At 37.2% G+C, this 21,810-nt stretch overlaps 1 protein-coding gene across 8 annotated transcripts in view; it reads left to right on the forward strand.

Annotated features, from left to right (window-relative positions):
* The window catches only part of CSRNP3 (cysteine and serine rich nuclear protein 3), an 83,975-nt gene that overhangs the window by 29,236 nt on the left and 32,929 nt on the right, over nucleotides 1-21,810 (forward strand). For 2 of the 8 annotated variants that reach the window (XM_052675445.1, XM_052675443.1), the window contains exon 2: nucleotides 6,614-6,704. The exons of 5 other annotated variants lie outside the window; for them this stretch is intronic. The gene's annotated coding sequence lies outside the window, so the exon portion shown is untranslated. The remainder of the gene's footprint in view (nucleotides 1-6,613; nucleotides 6,705-21,810) is intronic. One more of the 8 variants, XM_052675444.1, reaches the window with a different exon arrangement.

Raw genomic sequence — 21,810 nt, forward strand, 5'->3', positions numbered from 1 at the left:
AATCCATAGGCAAAGAGGGTCAATGAAGTGTTAGAAGACAGTTTGTTCACTTGCAATGGAACCAGCCTAGCTATTTTCTTTGTGTATTATGATTATTTTCTTTTCAAAAGGGTGGTATCTGCTTGAAGGGTAACTGGCTGCAGTAAGTCACACCTGTCAGTTGGTAATTATCAGATGTCAGGTGGTCACAGTGAAACGCTATGGAAGAACACTTGTGTGGGTTTTTGGTCTGTGATCAGGCACAGGGTGGTAGAGGTGGCTCTTGTACCCTTTGTTAGTCAAGAGTAGAGCTTTGTTTTGCTGACATGTGTTGCATGCAAAGAACCTAAAAAAATGTTTTGCATGGAGCTGGACCTTTTTGGGTTGGGGCAGAGGTCTGCAGCTTAATTCTTTTTCTGGATAGAATATGTGAGAGGCAGAAAGTAATGGCAGTGTGTTTGTAAAGTGATGTTTGATTTGCTTTGGTTTAAAAGGCCAAAAATGAGATTGTAGAAATGTTGAGAACAGAAGCCAAAAGTCACTCCAGAATATCTTGGACTCTGAATCAAAGAAATTCAGTCTTCTTAACCCAGAGACTCATGCTGAATTGCTTGGGAAGGGTTTTCCAGCATTTAGTATAACCAGTGTGTAAAGAAAGAGCAATACTACTGCTTTCCAGACTCTGACCAGATTATTAAAAACAATCACACCTGTTGCTACAAGATGTGAGGAACTACTTGAGTCTCCATTTAAATTCACTGAGGCATTTCTGACATGAAAACTTGAGCCAGCAGACATTTTCCATTATCCCATTGTTTTGTCATGACTGACTTCAGTTTTTACAGTTTCTATGACAACTGTGATTTTTGATTGGTGAAGAGTAAGAATGAAGTGCTGAAACAGTTTTTGGACTGTACAGTATTTTTCCATCAACAGAGCGTAGTGAACACATCAAGATGTTCTTCACTGAACAGTGTTGTAATTGAATTGCTGCGTAAGTAGGGATACCTGCTTGTTGCAGACTCCACATTCAATAATTTTTCAGTTGAAATAGCTGAGAAGAAAACCCTGCTACCCTTGCCAAATAACTTTCCTGAAAATTATTGATAACGTATAGCTTAAGACATCCTTGCTTTTCAAATCGCGTGGATATTTATGTTACCGTGTTAATACGTAAAGGAATGAACAAGACATGGCTCAAAGCAGTGCAGCAGGTTGTTTTCTGAGATTTTTTATCATTTTTTGTAAGTCCTCAGCAAAGTGGAACTTGATGAATAATGATAGAATTTCATCAAGTAGTTGTCCAGAAAGTAAAAAAAAAAAAAAAAAGGAAGGAGAAAAGAGCAAAATAATGACTTTTTCTGGATTACAAGAGAACAGAAAGTCCTTAGAATCCACAGGTGAACAATTAGTGGAAATGCAGGGAGGAGCTAATAGAGAGCTATTGGGGGAGGAAAGACAGCTTGTTAATTGGATCATATATGAATGAAATGAGGTTCCCTGAAGCAGGAGGATTTTGACAAGCAACAAGCAAAGTTTTAGAGTAAGAGCAAGAAAGCACTAACAGATTTTCCTTGGCAAATAAATCATCTTGCAGAAAAGGACACAGATTGGCTGGCTCGCAACTGGTAAAGAGTTAGGGCTAATGAACAAAATGAGACTGAGCCAGTTTTATCGAGATCAAAAGAATTCAGTGCTCTGACAGTTTGTAAATTCTTAGTAAGTTGACTCATCATCTTTCATTTCAGTGACACACAGAGCATATTCGAGAAACACATTAGAAAATTACTGGAAAATGTTGATTGGGATTCCATAGTGCTTGCAGTTCTGCTTTGTATTTGCTAGAGGAAAGCACCTTGCAGTTGTGTAAATCCTGGTCTGCACTCAGGAGTATGTACTGATGGAAACATGACGTATGAAATGAGATTTGCTGATCTGCCCTTGTCTGAGATTTGCTAAAATCAAGCTTCATAGCTTGTCTTTGATTTCTGATGCAAAATAATATACATGTATGTGTGCATTATATATGTATTTATATATAAAATATATACAATATATATGTGATTAAAGTAATGCATCAGATCCAAGCCACTAGTTTAAACTTCCTGTAGTAGTGGTTGTCTTCTTCAGATGCTATTCTAGTGTGCAAAATAACTTAATAATTTTACGAATGCATGAAAACCATCCATAAAGAATATGAAGTTTGTTTTGCTCTATCATGTACATTCAATTTAAAAAATATTAAATCATGATGACTGTGACTTTCTTGATAAGGATGAACATTCTTAAACCCCCAGTCTTTAAAGTTGGTTCTTCCTTTCAGTTAATTTTAAGCTTGGATTTGAGCTAGTCTTACTCAGCATTCTTTCCTGGAGAAGCCATGAGGTTAACATGTGAATGGGCTTTATTTTAGTGCAGACTTTTTCCATGGTCTTTGACAAATAATACAGAGTTTTACAATGTGTTTCCTAGAGGTAAGTAACTTAGATTGAGTGCTAACTGTAGCTGTTCTGCTTCTCAGACATGAGGAAACTTTCTGACATTTGGATTCTAGTGAAAGCTTGGGTGGTCTGATACTATTATGTTAGATTCTGCAGAGAAATTACTGATGAATCAAATCATAAAAGAAGGGAAAAGGATTTTTCTGTTACTGGTTTATAACTTATAGTTTCATTTTTGTCTGAAAAATTTTCTTTATGCTTTCTTTTTCAAGACAGCTCTGTCATAGTGCCAGCTTTTATTCCTACCAAGAGTCCCAGTGGTCCTTTGGAAGCTTCTCTTGGATTTTCTTTGTGTTCTTGCAAAGCAAATAAAGCTTCAGAAAGACTCCTATAATATCTTCCCCCTCCTCCCCCCCCTTTTTTTTTCTTTTTTTAATCTACTGTCATATTTCATACATTTAGTATAAGTTCTGCATTCTGTACTGGTTTAGAGCTTTTAATACCAGCCTTTAAAGATGGTCAGAATGAGTGCTTTAAACAAATTACATAGTTTGTGCATTAGCCTGGGAAATATGAATAAATTGTGAGGATGCTGAGTACCTCCAGAGACTTGGGAGTTAATTCATTGTTTTCAGTTGGACTGTTTTGCTAGAGGAGAGTTTTGTGACTGGTCAAAAGCAGGTGTAGGGGAGTCCAGTATGTCAAGAAGGAAAGTATACCAGTACTTTATACACGATGAGAGGAACAAACTACAAGGCAGATCTGTAAAAATGGTGTCATACAAACTTCTAGAAGATTTCTTCATTTTTTTTAACATATATTTTCTTTGAATAGAGATATTAAAAATAACAATAATAATAATAATAATAATAATGAAAGACTTATTCTCAATTATGGCTTATCAGAACTGCAAGAAACAGTTCAGAACATGGTTCTTCATTAGCTGCACTGTCTTTCAAGGGTACGTTCTGCAAGCCAGTGATTTGCTTTTCTAGCAGTGGCCACTAAAGAGACTGGTTGTTTTTTTTTTTTTTGCTAAACTGCTGAAGTTGGCTTGTGTTAAGATGCTATTCTGTTCATCTTTGAAGTGCATGTAATTCTATTAAGTGTAGTATTTGAGTAACTTCTGAAACTGGCAAAATATCACTGTCTCCTCTATGCTATTCAACACTATTGATTTTGTCATTCATCTGTTTACTGAGTATGTAACGGTTTTGGTTTTCTAACTGCATATAAGACTACCAATACTACCCTACTACATTTGTGTGTGGGTAGTATCCTGACTTCAAAGCTTGTTTCAGACTTTTCATAATACCTTTGACAATTATGATGGTGTTATGTAGCAAATTCCATTTGAACCCTCATAATAACAAAATGGCTCTGTTTTAAAGAGGAAAACAGCTTGTGGTTGGCTGAGGATGTTGGTTTATCCTGCTATTTCCCCGTTCACTATAATAGCCAGTTAGTGTCTTTATGTAGCATGGAGTCTTTGTATTTTAAAGAATTCATCACCAGTTCTGGTAATAGTGGCGAGAAAAGGATTTTCACCATCAGATTGACTGAAAATTGTACTATGTTTCCCCAAATGAGGCCTCAACCTTTCTTATCCATGTTTCTATTACTGTTGTATTACTGGGTTTTGCTGTGTGATTGGGTGCAAGATTATCATATTCCAACCCATTAAGTCCCACTTGTTATGTACAGCATCACGGAACTCGCTGCGCTCTTAACAAAGACAGCTTCAGCTAGTGTGTGTCCACTTTGAGCTTTCTGTATTTCTGATGTTCAGTGTTAAGGAGATAAATTAATTGACAATATTAAAAGGCTACTCACTGTATGCACCAAGCTTGAATTCCCAAAAATGCAGACAATTAATTTTACAAGTTTACAAAAAATATTTGTGTGTGTTTCCAGCTGGCTTGCAAAGTAGCTTATCTATTGAAGGACTTTAGGAAAAACTTTTGAAAATGTTGAAGCAGGAGTTGTGTTTGCAAGTAAATTAAGGGCAATTCCAAGCGCTTAGGTTAGCTTTTCCTCCTTTTAACAGAGGTGTAGCTGTATTTGTACATTCACCTGCTAGCAAAGGAAGCAGCCATAGGCAGTGGTCAACTGTAGAGCTACAGTGCAGCAGTGGTTACTATGGAAACTGTAGGTGACCTACATTTTACCAAAAAAGTGAAAAAGTTATGTGATAATTTTCTTTTTTTAAATGAAGCACGCCTATCAACTCTTACTTGTTTTCATTTTTTGCACATTACTTTGCTCATATAATACTATCAAAGTTGATGAAAACCTTGGAGCGGAGTCATCATTTCATTTTTACAGCACTATTTAAAATTAGTAGAAATTGTCACCTTTGTCATGTCTAATGACATGATGGAAAAGCTAAAACGCTGACTTAGTAGAGGGTGAGGTAGGACTATACAGATCCCTACCTACATGTATTTGCAGTCTCTGCTGTCCCACTGGCAGCGCGCAGTGTTGAGCTGTTCACACGCACAATGTCATATTCATTTGGCAGCTGATATTGGAACTGCCTTTTGATTTCCTCCCTACCTATCCCTTTCTCTCTCTGCCTGTGCATCTTTGGTTACTCATTTTATTGCTCTGAAGTTCACACAGTCTGCTCAGTGTCATCTGTTCTGTGAAGCTTGCTGCTCTCCATCACTTCAATGATGGATTAGTGGATTAGCTACTGGCTCATTTGTTTGTGTACCTCAAAAAAAACCAACCAAAAAAAACTTTGCTGGTTTTGCAAACCAAAACTTTATTGCTCTAAAAAGCTTGAGTTGTGTGCATTGTATCTATTTCCTTACATTGCGATCAAGACACTAACAGTATTGGCATGAAATATCAATTAGTTTGTGTAAAAGTAAGGCGCTAAGAAGTGTAAAGCACTTCTTAGTGCTTTTGAGGGTTGATTTAGTTTGCCTGAATGAAGCAGACTTTAATTATCACCTGAAATTCTTCTATCGTGATGAAAAAAACTTATTTTCCAGATTAGTTTGATCCTAAAAAAATCTTAAGCATGCTGTAAATAGAGAAGTATCAGTTGTTACACTACTAAAGCTTGAGGTCATAGTAAATAAAACATTAGGAACTGAATGCCCAGGGAGTCACAGCTAGAAGAACATTCCCAGTGCTGTAGAAAGAGATGGAAATTGCCAGAGGTTTGTCTAGAATCTGTACATATCTTTTTTTATGATCACGCTGCTATGAAACACCTATGAACACAAAATACCTTCCAGGCATATTTGAAGTGCCTCTGTGTTACTTGTGACCATGAGCCTGTCTTTTCTGTGCTCATTTTTTCCGTGCCGCAGAAGAAGGTGAGAAGTGATCATTCAAACCACATAAGCAGGTTCTGCATTTGGAAATGTTGAAATGACTATTCCAGTCTAATCTTTTGCAAGTTAAAATGAACCAAAATATGATTATGAAGTTTTGTTTTGTTTTGTTTCAAGCAGAATCACAAGTTTTATTGACAAACTAAAAAATGATGCATATTGGTACCTGTAATTGCAGAGCCGGAATTGTCACCAGCTTGTGCTCGTTTCCTTTTTCTCCCTTTACCATAGCCATATGCGCAAGTGTACACTATAGATCAGGTGGAGATTTTTTTCCAAAACTTATATTCAAAAATGTATTTTAGAAATATAAGAAACCTTGCTTTAAGTGCTTCAACAGATGGCAAGTCTGTCACCTGCCTTGGTAAGCAACACTAATGTTTAATTGTCCTTGCTGTTCCTGAATCTTGTTTTGTTCAGTGACAGACTTCTTGGTGTGCAGGCTTCCTGTTGTGTCACTTTGCTAGCAGAAGTGGCCAGTGTGTATCAGAACCACAACATGCATACTGGCTGTGTGCTCAAAGATTGCCTGTTCATTTAAATTAATGAGTCACACCTCTTCCTTCTGAAATACAGTATAGAAGACAGTCAGTAATTCAGGTCAATCTTAGATATTTTTGTGAAGTGACTTTTTTTTTTTTTATATGGTTTATACACACAAATCACATGCTCTTCTGAAATCTATTTCCTCATGTTTATTGCTTTTTTTTTTTCTTTTTTACAAACAAACTGAATTTGCTGTTTATTCTGTGAGTTTGTGTAAGGCATCACTAATAATTTGATAGAAATTTTATGTTTGTTGATATCATTTTAACAGTAATGAGACATGAATTTCATTTTTTTAAGGACAGATTAAGGAAATGTCTACAGACTGAAAACATGATTTCAGAGGTCTAAAAATCTCCTGAGAGAATCTGCCCTTCTTTGAGATCACAAGGTCAGTAGTATGGTAGCAGTTATTCTCATGCATCTGTCTATGCAGTTATGCAGACCCAATTTCAATTTGGTACCATTTGATGGTACAGAACATGGTGTTATATTTTACATCTCTGCAGAGATTTTTATCCGCAATTTTAGAAGAGCATTGGGGAAAACATTCTAATTTCCAGCTGCAGCTTTGCTGCTTAAAATGGCTTAAAATTCATGCTAAAAGCTTTTAGATTATTATACATCAACAGCTTCCAATGTAATTAGATTTCACAGGAGAAATGTTCATAACTTCTTGCCTATGTAAATGAATTAACTGTTGCATCTTTTTTTTACTTGCTTGTAAAAATACAAGCTGCTTAATATTCTGGAAAACACTAAGTTGTCTGAAGAGGTGCCTTCAAAGCTTGTATTTTAATTTATAACAACGTAATTCAATTGTTTTTTTCCTAAGACTGGAAGTAACGTATATGATTTATTCAAATGCAAAGAGCTATCCAGCTAAAGTAGTAAACGTGTTCAAAGAGCTTGTGTGTAATTTGTGTGCTATAATAAGAGCTTCACCACACAGTAATTAAAATGCTTGATAAATAAAGGAAAATAAAAGCTATCTCTTAGATATCATGTTCATAATTTGCTGTAAGTTTTGCTGTGATCCTTGAAAACGTGTACAGTTTTTCTTTCACGTGTTTGTTGTTAGACTGTTATTTTTAAATGCTGCACATATTAATGAAGGAAAAACTGGAAAGCATGAGTGTAGTTAACTCTTAAATGTCTGAAACCAGAAAATAAAGCAGACACTAAAACTGTCCTCTTGTGAACAACCGTAGATCTAAATAAAGTAGTATTCTGCTTATGTACGGCTCTGTATCATGTGGAGCTGTGCACACAGGCAGTGTTCCATGACCACACTTATTCCTTTTTCTTGTTGGTTGTTTTCATGCTCAGAGTCAAATGAACTTATATTATTTCTTTTTACCTTTCCTAGATTATCCTTACTGCACATTACCAAAGACAGCTGAGACTTAACTTTTTTTCAGTAGTTGGTGCCTTAGATTATGTAGTCTGATTTCTAATTATCTGTTGAGTTATTTTCTTTTGCTCTAGTGATATTGTGTAAAGAGGAGAACTCCTCTCATTTGAATGCTTAGTGTGCCAGAAGTTGGAACTATAATTAAAAAAATTAAGCAAACACAACAGAAAAAGGCCCTGATGACTTTAGGAGTGCTCCATTAAGTCAGTAAGTTGGTAAACTCTGCAGGAAAACTTACCAAATCAGCCTTACTGCTACCACTGTTCCACTGGTGGGTGCAACTAAAAATGGGATTTGGAAAGGAAATAGACCAGTATTCCTTTGGCTGCATAAGAGAGGGCATTTGTGAGTAGTTTTCAAGTACCAAATATTTTACACATCAAACTGGGTAAGGGCACTGTTAATATGTGCCCTTCTCTAGACAGATGGGATACATACATAAAAATTTGGGGCAAAAGAGTGGTATGTTTGTGTTGCAGTATAAGAACAACTTCAGATTTATTTGAATTACAGTGTACAAACCTTGCAGCGTAAGGCTTAATTGCGTGGTCATTTTTGAAGAAAAAACTTTTGAGGCTGTTTCTCAGGGTTCTGGTGAATTTTTTCATGACTTCATTAACTCTTAATGGGTTTTAGAGATCAGAGGAGGCTTAGATAGGGCTTATTAGCAAGAAAAAACCTTTAAGGAATCTTGACAATTAATAGGTGTGCGAACACGTAGAATCTTCTGAATCATTCATTCAGAGCGTAACATCAGAGTGCTCTGAATGCTATGATGTTCATTCTTGTTTTCTATCTCTCATGCTGCATTAAAATGCTTTAGGTAACCATAATGGATACCTGAATATTTATTTGAATACCAGTAGTCTAATACAGTTTCAGTGAAAAAGAGGGCTGTCTTCTGCATATTTTTCCATATTTGTAATGGATAAACTGACCTTCTGTCAAGAATTAGAACATAATTCTATGTAATGTGAATAAAATTGATATTAAATGTTGATTTCAAAAGAAAAAAAAATTGGGGTTTCTTAAGTACATGATGTAGAAGTTCTAGCCTTAATGCTTTTTAATAGCATGAAGGCTTGTTGTTCAGTATTTCTGTAGAACTGCATTGTGTCTTATTGTTTAGTATCTTCTTAGTAAGTGTATTATTTTTGAGCTCAAAGATGTTTTAAAGTTATTGTTGAGGAACTAGTCTTACCTTAGTAAGTACTTACTTGAAGTACCTGCCCTAACCTGTGGGTGATTTCAGTTTCTGACCTAAATTTGCTTATTGTATTTTAGTTTTTGTTGATTATGGGATAAAAAGCATTCTGCAAAGCAATCTGGGCCAAACACAGACAGTGGAATTGTTGATGAAATGCAGTTGTAGATGATAGGTAGGCCCAGTGCTACCATTTTACATAGAAAATAAGGTCCTGCAGTTAAACTTCAGGTGTCATCTGCTAAACATTTACAGAGAAGAAGGATTTTTATCTGCTGTTGTACAGCCTTTCACTCACTATCAAATCTATAGATAAAGGACTTTAAGTTGCCTCCCCAGAGAAGCACCCAATTCTTGCAGCTGTCTGCAGTCTCATGCCTGATTGTTGGTAGCTGTGTTTTACTATAGGAGTTGGTATTTTCGTTCATTGTGATGAAAAAGTATTGAGATAAGAGTACAGCTTTCCCCCTCTTGTTTTTCTCTTAAACCTTCTCAAAGTGCACATTTACCTGGGTACCAGGAGCAGTTAAAGTCACTGTTGTTCAGGTAGAGCAGATCTGTGCATCCAAAGGGGCATTCCTTCCCTTTGCTGCCTTCTCAGTCAAACGGCTTCATCTGCTCTTCCTTGCGAATAGGGATTTTCTCTTAGGCAAATACATAAATTCTTTCCTTTTGTGTTGCTTTGGGGATAAAATACCTTAGCAGTTCATTTAGTGTATTTATTTCCACATTAAACAGTAAATAATTTGCAGACCAAATAATGTATTTAAACAAAAGTCTTCATTCTTATGGGATTTAGAATATGTTTGCAGTTAGTTCTAAGCCCCTGAAAGGGTGGGGTTCCTTTTAGAAACATAGAATGGTCTGGGTTGGAAAGGACTTTTAAGACCTATTTTCAACCCCCCTGCTATAGGGGGATATACCTCCTTTTAGACCAGTTTGCTCAAAGTCCTTCTCTTCTCCAGGCTGAAGAGCCCCAGCTCTTTCAGCCTGTTTTTGTAGGAGAGTGCTTCAGCCCTCTGATCATCTCTGTAGCCCTTGTCTGGATCTGTTCAAACAACTCCATGCCCTTTTTCTTTTTGGGGCTCCAGAGCTGTGTGCAGTACTCCTGCATACTGTGGGGTCTGATGAGAGCAGAATAGAGGGGCAGAGTCACCTCCCTTGACTTGCTGGTCATACTTCTCTTGATGCAACTTCTGTGCTGAGGACATTGCTGGCTCATGTTAAATCTTTCAACAACTGACACTCCCAAATACTTCTCCTCAGGGCTGCTCTCAAGCCATTCTCCACCCAACCTGTATCTGTGCTAGGGACTGCCACAGTGCAGGGGCAGAACCTTGCACCTGGCCTTGTCGAATTTCAGGAGGTTGGCATGGGCCCACCTCTGAAGCCTGTCCAGGTCCCTCTGGTTAGCATCACTTCCCTCTAGTGTGTCAACTGCACCCCTTTGCTTGGTGTTGCAAATGTGCTGAGGATACGCTCAATCCCACTGTCCATGTCACCTACAAAGATGTTAAACAACACCAGTCCCAGCACTGATCCCTTAGAAACACCACTCATTGCTGGTCTCAGCTTGGACATTGAGCCATTGACCGCAACTCTCTGAGTGTAACCATACAGCCAATTCCTTATGCAGTGAATGGTCTGTCCGTCATATATATTTTTCTCCAATTTGGTGACCAGGATGTCATGTGAGACAGTGCCAAACTGCACAAGTCCAGTAGATGACGTCAATTGCTCTTCCTGTATCCGCTGACATCATGAATGGCCACCAAATTTGGCAGGCATGACTTGCCCTTGGTGAAGCCATGTTGGTTACCACTAGTCACCTCGTCTTTATTTTCCGTGTGTCTTAGTGTAGGTCTTTTAGAAGGATCTGCTCCGCAGTCTTGCCACGCACAGAGATGAGACTGGCTAGCCTGTAGTTCCCAAGTTTTCCAAGCTTTGTTTAATAAATAACGTAAATAACTTAATACATGAGATTATAGCGTAAATAAATAATATGATAACAGAGTAGTTATCCTATTCATCTTAACAGTCCTTTTGGAATGTTTTCTCTTTGCCCTTCCTTTTGTGCAGGGGAAGTTTATTCTATGTGTTTTTTTAAATGGTAGCTTGACTTTTTGTGTCTAACTCACAGGTATAAACCAATTATAAGGCATAGAAAAGCTGGGAAGATTCACAATGTAACCTTTGATAGAGATGGATCTGCACAGAATTATTGATGAGAAGTTATGTCCAGGCTTTTGTGTTAGCCAGTTAATTCAGCACAGCTTTAGAAGTGCTTATCTTGCACTTGTTTCACAACACATTACACCTGCTACCTCAGGCATCTTGTTGCTTCTGTGCCACCTCCCCCAGGCAGTAGCCTGTCTTTCTCACGCTTTGTTGGCACCCCATCTACGCTCTTCCCAGTCAATGTCAGAAGCCTCCATTTAATTTCTCCCTGCGGGTCAGCCCTCCTCAGAAACGTGAATTGGTCATCAATTGGTCAAAAGCCTGAAAAGTGCAAGTAAATTAAAAGTATACACCCTGATGCATCAAGTGGAGCCCTTTGCCTCTTTCTGGAGTGGTTTCTTCACTCTATATGTTACCAGATCTGAATTTCTTTCAGTTACATACAGACAATTGATAGAAATTTCTGCATACTAACAAGATGCCAATTTTTTACCAAACAGGCTTTATTTCTGTTGTATGTAAGAAAGAGTTATAATGTAGTAACAGTTCTGCTTTTGACTTTTCATGTCCAAATACTAGGTTCCTATCCACTGTCTCTGTGTGACAATCCCTGGCTAATAACAGAGGAGTAAAAAGACCCCAAACCATCTATGACTTCTGAAATAATTGAGCAAGGGCTGCATACGGATGAAGATGGAAGGTGTATGTATGTGCACTGTTGTCTTAACTAGGGGTTGTGGAGTTCAGAAAGACTGATCTAATTGTGCTGGAACAGCTGCCTGGATGGAGCAACTGTACAATGTGTAGAAGAAACCTGACTCAGTTGTTTTTAATGTTTGTGTCCTTTAACAGCTTATGCTGTGTTATGTATCTAGAGCCAGTGGCTGTTTTCTGCACTAGAAAATGGCATGAGAGTTACTGCAAATGTTCTTTTCTGATAGTGCAGGCTTGGTGCTAGTGGGGTAAGTTTGATTAGCCTAGGAGAAATGTATCACACACAAAGCTTTACCGAATGCTGTAAGCTGCTGAAGGAAATGATCTCTGCTATCACAAATATAACAGTTTCCCCATGCCAGGATCTATAAAACTTCAGGACAATTGAGCAGCTGTCTCACAGCTGATACTTCAGGAACTAATGAGCTAGTTTTTTCTTTAAAATGGACGTAATTTAATTTTATATTACATTGGCTGCATTTTAATGGGTAGCATGACTTTAGGAGCAGCTAAGCATATAAAGAAAAAAATCTTATACTAAAAATCTTCCAGTGGTTCAGTACAAGATAGGTTTTAATCAGAAGTTACGTTAAAGGGGAACTTGAAATGTGTGTCTGACTGTAAATTCCCTTATATTACTTTTCTCCCTAGAATTTAGAAGTAAGAGACAAAAAGGCTTGTGCCCCATCTTCCAACATAGAGAGTAACTACTGCAGGATTTCTCTCATAGTATGAGGGTTTTCTGCTGTGGAGCTGTGGTTTCCTTTCTGAGAGTTTTGTGCAGGTATTAATGCTAGCAAAAAAAAAGAAGAAAAAAAAAGGCAAAACTCCATATTTAGTGAGCAAAAATAATTTATGTATTTGATACTTCCTATTAAGCAAGTTATAAAAACATTTGAGTTTTCTACTTCAGGTCTTGGAACCAGTGTGAGAATTGTGAGTAGTTCCACTGAAGAAACTGCATTATTTAATGAATTAGCACTTTCATAGCATCTGTATCCTTTTGTCTGTTAAGATACACATAGTGTTGGTTATGTGATGTAGTGGCTGAAATGTGATGCAAGGATTTCAGAGTCCTGTATCCTAGGCTCTAGAGTTTCCCTGCTTTGGGAATTTGAGAGATTAATTAAACAGATCTGTCCAGAAGAGACTAAGGCCTTCTTTCAGCATGATGCTGAAGTTACATTCTTACTTAATGAGAATAACTGTGCTGGGACCATTGTTTTTTTTAATATCTGTTCTCACTGAGTCAGAAACTTAAAAACCCGACCCTATAACATTGCGTCAGAATAAATGGTTAAGGATGCTGATGAACAATTTAAAAATTATTATTCATTTTTAAATATTAACACTGTTTCTCCCTATTTCTTCATCATCATCCGTATTGTTATTTTGATTCCTTGAAAAACATTGAAATTCGGTGGTCTGGTTTGTAACTAAAGACCTAGATGCATTCTTGTTATTTCTAATCCATCAAGAGTATCCAACAGCTCCCTTATTTCTTTATTTAGGCTTTTCTACACAGCAGTCTAATGAGGTCAGAAAGGTCAGCAGAAACTAGCAGGAAAGGTCAGAATGGCTTACGCATGGGTCTTTTTCTGTAGGCTGATACTCAGCATGCTGGGAATGGGTCAGGTTATACTGTTTGGATTGTGCAGTGAAATAATGACATTACCAATTTGACAAGTATTCTTCATTATCCTTTCCCACAGAATTCATTTCCATGACTAGAGCAATTAGCAGGGATTATCTCTGAGAGGAGGAATAAATGGCTTTTAACTGCTTTGTGTATACGAAAATAATGCTAGCTTGTTTAAACTTTTCCTATCTGAGGGACTTTTTTATAAGTTCAAGTGATAGGATATCAGAAGAAATAGTACTTTCCCATCCACCTACTGCTGTTACTTAGACATAAACAGAACTGTGAAGTTCATATGAGACTTAAATTTTCTTAATTTCCATTTGCCATTATAACTTTTTTTTGTTACTAACAGTTTTGGAAAATAGTTTTCCAAATTATTAGGCAGGTCCTCTCCAGCTGGCGGTGTCGCACATACTTTGTTCTTTTTATCACTGAGAGCGCAACTGTGGGATAAGTAACAATAAGGTATTTGATTGCTTTTTTTCTTTAATGGAGAAGCAAGGCATGGGATAATTAAATTGCTCAAGGTCTCATAAAGTTACTCACCAGAAGAAGCTTTCGGAGTTTGAACTGGTTTTGGAAACTAATTTCAGTTGTTTGCAGCCAGTCCCACGATGTCAATTCTTACAATCCAAAGAAAAGTTCAAATTTGGCATTAAAACACTAGTGACACATTTATAAGGAAAAAAATAACAGTTACCTGACAATTCCTAAGTGCTTGGTCATTTATTTGCAATTGCTCTTGTTTTAAGAATGTGTGCTATTTGTTGCATTTTTTATACATACTGCAGAATTATATGTTATCGAGCTTTGGCTTCAGAGTTCCCACTGGTTACTCACTGCTTAGTAAAAAATTATCATATTTGACTTTTAAAGTATACTTGAGCCTGTGAATGTCTGTATTTGTTGTCTGAAACTTTGGCTTTGGCTTGGTTGACTGGGTCCTGGATAGAGTGTTCTAGTGCTACCCACGGCAGAGCCACCTGGGTACCTTGTTTGTATGCTGGGAATGAACAAAACACCAGATGTGTGGAGAGGCAGGAATTTTCATTCCAGTCCCTGTTCAGGCTAGATGTGATTCAGCTGTCAGCCTGTATCTGTAGACTAGTATCTTGTTGGTTTGTTGTTGTGGGTATTTTTTATTTTTTATTTATTTATTTTTAAGCTCCTTCTCCCTCCTCCCCTCCTCACCTCCCCCCACTGCTTCCCCCTTCACAATAGTCTGGGGTCATTGGTCCTTTCTTCACAAATTTTCTGATTTTATGTAGTTACCTTTCCTGTCTTCTAGTTCTTGCTCAGTGCACATTTCACTTTGTGAATTTTGTCTCTATTTGCTGAAGATTTGGGATGCAAATTAATTGGTCTTTTATTGTTGTTATTTTTATAAAGGCTAGAAATATACTCCTAGCAAATTTTGACTGTTGGTGTCACAACATCGTGTTTTTGGTGTTCAATCATTTACTTTGTCATTCAATTACCTTAGAACCTATGTGCCTTATTTACATATATTCTAGATACAAATGCATTTGCTACATTATCAGAATAAACATTCTGGCCTCATCTTTCACAAACCACCTTCAGGAGTTTACTGTATTTCATCCTCCGAAACGTTGATTTGTCTGTGCGTTTTCCCAGACATGGTTCTCCTAATTGTTATTGAATTTATTTTTCCATTGGGAATTCATTTTTTCTTTCCCCATCCCCTACCTTTCTGTACATTTATATCTTTGGCAACCTTTATCATTTAATCTCATAAAAGTGTGCAGTGAATGTATAGGTGTATCCCTCTCAGATTTTTACTGTAAAATCATTTTTCCATTGAGCAGTTTTTCTTATGCATATCCTCTAAGATGCTACTCTAAGAAATGTGAAACAAACTTTTTAGTTTTTCCAATCTCAAATACCACAAAATCCTAGCCTTAACATATCTTAATGTGTTCTTGTGTATATCAGTGCTGCTTTAAAGGCAGTATCTCCCTGACCTGTTTGATGCACCTCTTTGTATCCCCTTTAGAAGCATGCTTTTTCTTTTTACTGTTCTAAAGGTATACTGTTTGCTTCTGTTTCTTGATACAGAAGCAAGCTCTTCTCAGTCTGTTATGTGGTAACAACTTTTATGGGATAACAAGTGACATATCTGCTTTCTCTGCACTCCTAGCTCTCTGAATGTACCTTTGTCTCTTGTTTGACATTAAAAATATATATCTTTTAAGGCAGAGACCTCTTTGGAATCTGTTAGTGCTATTGTTATTGCAGTATGATAATGTAGAGATAGCTATCAGGGTAAGGTTTGTGGAGAAAGTAATACTACTTTAGTGAGACGAAATTCTGCAGTTAGGGAAAAAAGACAGTGTATGATCTCTCTCTCGTGTTCTCAGAGGGTCCAGTTTTCTTAGTCATCTCAGTTGTCTACTTGGAGATACTGCTTTTCTCTTCAAAATTTGCCTATTTCATGGCTTGTCAGCCTGGCTGTCATCAAAAGGCGAGTAATTATTGATCTGGGTCTGGTCCAGTATGAATGTAGTTTTTCAGGTTGTCTGCAAGCACGATGAAAGAATAGTAGGATCAGCAAAGAGTAAGTACCACCTGCCCTTTTAAGTCTTCTACAAGCTAAATATGACCACTCAGAAATTGTCTAGGCACTGGAGATAATAAGAAAACTGCAGGATGCACAGTTGTGAACTCATTGCCACTGTAAATTATATGAAAAAAATTTCCTGCGTGTAAATGGTGCCACTGCTGTATCTCATTCCAAGACATCTAGGGCAGTGAAGTTGTCTTTTGCTGTGGAAGAATAGAGCAGTGGCCCTGGCAAATGCTTATGCTTCTTGAAATCTGAAATGGTGGAAGTCTGTATTAAGAATCCTGTATCCTGGTGACACATGTAACCGTTAGCAACAGTAGACTTAGAGTAGAATGAAAATGGTCTCTCGGACACAGCCAGAACTATAGTAGAGTCAGTGAAATTTGCCTACCTGAAGCTATAGAACAAGACAGCCAAGGACCTCAACTTTGTACTTTTCAGTCACAAAACTGGTGAGTTTCTCAACAGGCTCAGAGCTGTTGATCTGGTACAAGTCTATTAACATCAAATGACAGCTGGTGCTGTCAGCTTGCACCTTTGCTGTAACCTAGGTCAAAACAGACAAGCTGACTGGACTCTTTCTAAATATTTGACAACAAGAGTATTATTTCCATCTATTATAGCAGGAACAAACAGTGTCCATATGCTGCTAGAAAGGAAAATATTGTGACAGAGATAATATCCTTAATGCTTAAAAATGCCTGGCCGAAGGATAAGTTGATGGAGAAACCGTGGTCACTACAGGGATGCCAAAAATAACACTGGAGGTAGTAATCAGTGCTTTTCTGCAACACTGAAAATTGCTAAATGATGCAATTTCCTGTCAGGTAATGTCAGTGGTCCACACAGCCCAAGTTTTTGTCCATGTCATAAATTCATGAGCTTATTCAAACTGTTTGAATATAAACCTTGCAGGAAGTCTTTCTTTATTGAATATATTTATTGTCAAATACTGTGTTTTTATTGTTGGAAATGGCAATCATTCTTTCTTGGAAAGCTTAGTTCTGAAATGGAGGGACATGACTAAGTTTTATTTCAACGTTGAACAGTTCCACACAAAAGTGTAATCCCCAAGATATTATAAAGAAATAGCAAAGTGTCTGCTGCAATAACATAGCGGTTCAGGTTTTGACTTGATTAAGATCTGGTATATATGCTATGAAATTTATTTTGGATGTTAAATATACGTTAGGATTTTTCGCTGATTTTCTTTAACATTGATTTTGGAGAAGGTCAGAGCATTACCATGTCTTCAAGGGATAAGGAGAGGATACTTCTGCAAAATACACTTAGTTTTTTTTTCTGTGTAGTCTGCTGTCATGGAACTTATGGGGGAAAAATGTGTTGTGCTCTTTTTGGTTTAGAAAACTCAACAGGAGCAATAAAATTCCCAGTGCAATGCTGATACTATCAGTGATGTGGTGCACAAACAAAGAAGTAAAGAAAATATATTTTCAAGCTCCTCTGGAAACACATGAGGGAAAGAAATCAATGCTGGCCAAAGAGAAATCATTATGGACAGAATTATTACATGAGAATTGGTTTCTAGACTTTAAAGGTTACTTGAAACAGCAAAGAGTTTCTAAATCTAAAATTCAGTGTTATTTTAAACTGTAAATGAGATGTAGGGTGGTATGTGGGATGTATAAAGGCAGGAACATGTCTTGCAGCAAATTCGCTTCCTCTGGAATGAGATCCTAAACTAATGTTTAGAAATTCAGTGGAGACACCTTATTTTAGAATTTAGTTATGTTCTGGTCTATAGATATAAAAGTTCACTATGTGTTTTATTGTAAGTGAAAATGTGTTGTAAGTTGTGATGCCTTGTGAGTTACTGCCGACCTGTTAAAAAATGCTTGTTTGTGTTGTGGTTCAGATCTATTATATTTTATCGCCGTCTTTGCTCAAATTGAAATTCATGTATCTATGGTAGTCGGGAAGAAACAACAATAAAAGATTCATCTTCTAGTGGAAGGAATCATGAATTGTTCGTAAAATCTGAACAGTTTGTATGCTCCACTATGTAAATGGTGGAAGTGAGGGATGAGACAATGTTACTGGTTACAGCAGTGCTCTGTGAGGTGATACTGATGGTGAGTCAGTAAGGAAAGATGGTGGTCTTCCTCCTGACTGGATTTTTTTTTTTGCTTTGAGCTCCTCTGTCTCGGTGACCTTCTATTTAGAGGAAAAGAAAAAGAGAAAAAAATAGCTACCATGCTTGCTTCAGGTATTTCCTTTTTCAGATTTTATTTTAAATTTTTATTTTTAATCTTTCTGCTGTTCAACAGCCAAGTGAAATTTCTGAACTGGAAACTGATACTGTGAGAAAAGGTGTGCTTAGCAACCAGGCAGGAGAAAAGCAAAGGCAGTAGAGAGTATGTCAGTTAATTAAAAACTAAAAAACCACCTTTGATTCTTGCATTTGTCTCGCAATATCTTATGGCACCGAGCATAGCTGTGTAGTTCTGAATTACTCCCTGGCACTGATCATGTTGCTGTGTCTGAGCTGTCATGGAAACTAGCTGGAGCAAAGCTGGCTTATGAAATGCATACAAGACAGCACAGGCAGTCTCTCTTCTTAAAGTATTTAGGTTTTTTGAGACTTTTTTATTTTTATTTTTTAACTAGAAAACAAGCAGTTTGCTCTTCAGCATAAAGCTTGCTTTCTGGTTGTTTTTTTTTTTTTTTCTTTTTTTTTCTTTTTTTTTTTTTTGAGAAAGTGTGTTTTCTGCTGGTGTTTTGTACTTTGCATAAGGCTAATGCTGACTGTATCAAGCATTACTGCAACACTTAATTGCTTTGATTATTCACATAATCTAATGTAACAGCAATGAAGAGATTATTTTGCTGCTTGCTGTACATCTCAGTATAACAATTCACCTGCCACAGAGTTAATGCATTCTTTTGTTTTGATAGTTAACCAGCAGTTTTCAGAAAGTTTGCAAAAGGAGAAGGAAACCCTAATTATTTACTACAGGAGTTATTTTGGTTTGAACTCAGCGGCTCTTAAGTCGTAGTGCTGCTCAAGTCCATCCAGCTGCTTTCTGGAAGAAAGTGTGCTTTCCCCTGAGATACCAGCCTAGTATGGAGGTTAAGACTTTTTTTTTTTTTTTTTTTTTTTTTTTTTTAAATCTTAAAAAGATTCAGATATTGTAAGATATACCAATAATGTATCAGTAAAAATGAGGTTGCTTTGAAGATAATTGGTAGAAGTTGGATATTGTATATCTCATGAAATACATGAAGAGCATTCATTGCTACTCTGTGGCTGCTTTGCACCATGTAATTTAAGAAGTTGCTCCTGGTGTGAGGAAACTTTAGAAGTCAGAAAATAAGGAAATTGTATGTACTGCCCTTCAAACTGACATGAGAAATGTGCCAGATGTAAGAATGAAGGGTGGCACTGACAGTCTTACACTGACATGCTGTAGAGTCACTCTTTGGAGTAACTCTGAGCTAAGGTGGCTGAAATCGTAACAGCTTCTAATGCCTGCCCTTCAGGTGCAATAATCTTTTTTAATGCTGCCTTACCTTTCCAATTGATTTTGAAAGGTAAAAGGTTTTCAAATAGATTTGTCAATTTTCCCAAATTTTAGACTCTATTTTAAAATATTGTTATACTTCTCTGTAGAAAATGTAATTTAAGTTTTTCATATTTATGTACTTCAAGAATCCAAAATATGTTCTTCAGACATGCTATTGAAATCATACAAGCCCCAGAATTTTGAACTGAGTGGTTAATATGGAACTGCTTGAAGATAGTTCAGCTTTAGCTGTGATGCATCCAGAGAAAGAAAAACAGGGATTCCTGGGAGAGAAAGGGTATTTGATTAAGTTATATTTCGTCTGGAAAGAAGTACGTGGAATTAATATTTAAGATTATCCTACCCCAGTGGTATTGACAATAACTTCAGAGGAAGAGCTTTAATATTTCACTATTTTCTGTCAAAGAAAGTAGTTCTGTAGAACTACTGGAATGGCATTGTTCCATGGGAAATTTGCAGCAATACCTCATCGTGAGCTCAAATTAGAGGAGGTTGCATTCGCAAGATCTGTAGATGTTACTGATGAAATGATCACAAACCTCTGACTTCAAAACCTAGAAGTCAACTGTGAGGCATTTGAAACTGTTGGTGCTGATAAAATACAAGGCATGACCTCCAAACTATACTAGTTTTGAGAGCTGGAGTAAAGCATGGGTGGTCTGTGGGACACTTCTCATAAACTCTGGGCTTCAGATTTATCATTAAATTGCAAAAAAGAGTATGAGTAAAACCCTCTTTTTCAGCTAGTGTGGAAACTAGCACTCTGGTCGTCTTGGAGAAATCAGTGCTCTTGCATTTTATTTTAAGGTACTCTTTTGGAAACATAAGGCATAGGGTGCAAATGGCTCCTTTTTGTCTCATGCGATTAAGCAGTGCTGCCTCAATAATAGTTTTAATTCATATTGGAATCATGAAACTGTGATATAAGATTCTGAACAGCAAATTAGGCTCAGTACAAAACAGTGTAGTTGTATAAGGTGAGAATGACCTGAAGATCAAATTTTAGTCTGTTTTCTGATAAATGGTGCTTTTTTAAAAAAAATCTGTGCAAGATCTATGTTTTAGTGCATATAATCTGTGTAAAAGTACTCAAGTTTAAATGCATACCAGCTAGAATAAACTAGGCTTTACTCATGCATTCTTTTATAATGGTGGAGATGATTCAGCATCCAAACTTCAACAGTTGCCTTTAGCTGTAGCCTCAGTGGAAGAGGAAAGCATAAGAATTTCCCTCTGAATTGGTCTTCCTTCAGAGCTGTGTGGGATCTGGCAGACAATTTACCTGTATTTACAATTTGTCAGCAGATTCTTGATTCTGTTTTTTATGTGGATTTACTAGGAGCCTTGCTTCTCCCTTGTCTCCCATGGGAGGCTTTTGCTGAGCATTTGCACATTTACTTCCACTGTTGTTTCAAAGAGAGTTGATGTTGGATTTTCCCAGTGAAAGTCCTACGATGAACAGGACTTCATAGGGAAAATTCAACAAGTCCTGTATGAGAGATACCAGGAAGTGTTTGGAGATCTTCCTTTTGTGAAGTGGCAGGCGAGATCTGGGTTCTTGCTGCTTTGAAACTCTTGGGTGATTTCTAACTCCTCAGGGGTTAAAGGCATTTCTATAATAGTACAATGAAATTGCAGAAGAAGGTTCTGATAGGGACCTGCTTCTATTTAATATACCTATAAGAATAGAGTATGGGGTGGAATATATGTAGGTTCCTAAAAAAGTCAAGTCAGAATTTGGAAATTCCAAATTTTACTGTGGAGGATTGAAGCATTTTTTTTTCTCTCCCAAACTTGAAGAGCTGAATAACGGAGGCTGTTTTTCATACAGCATGAAAGCTGCTTGCTGCCATTGTCTGCCTGCAGAAGCAGCTAATTCCTGCAAAGTGGTTTAACAGTATCTTCTTGAATATGTTTTCCTCTACCTTTCAAGATTTGAAAAGTGCTCCCTAGTATATGTAATAACACCCAGAAAATGTGGAATAATACTCTTAACCTTACCGATTCTTTTTGTTCTTTCCATCTGCCAAGCATTTGCTTTTTCTCCCCCCCCCCCCCCCCCCCCCCCCCCTTTAGTGCTGCTGCAGCAAAATGCCTGCCTTTTGTTTATGTCTTCCTCCACTAGCCTTGTGACATCATCAATGATACTGCCAGGGGAAAAATATGCATAGCTGCAGCTAACCCAGCTGTTCGTTAGCAGCGCGTCTAGCCTGCTT

Source organism: Tympanuchus pallidicinctus, unplaced genomic scaffold (assembly GCF_026119805.1).
Source record: "Tympanuchus pallidicinctus isolate F22 unplaced genomic scaffold, pur_lepc_1.0 scaffold15, whole genome shotgun sequence".
NCBI classification, from domain to species: Eukaryota; Metazoa; Chordata; class Aves; order Galliformes; family Phasianidae; genus Tympanuchus; species Tympanuchus pallidicinctus.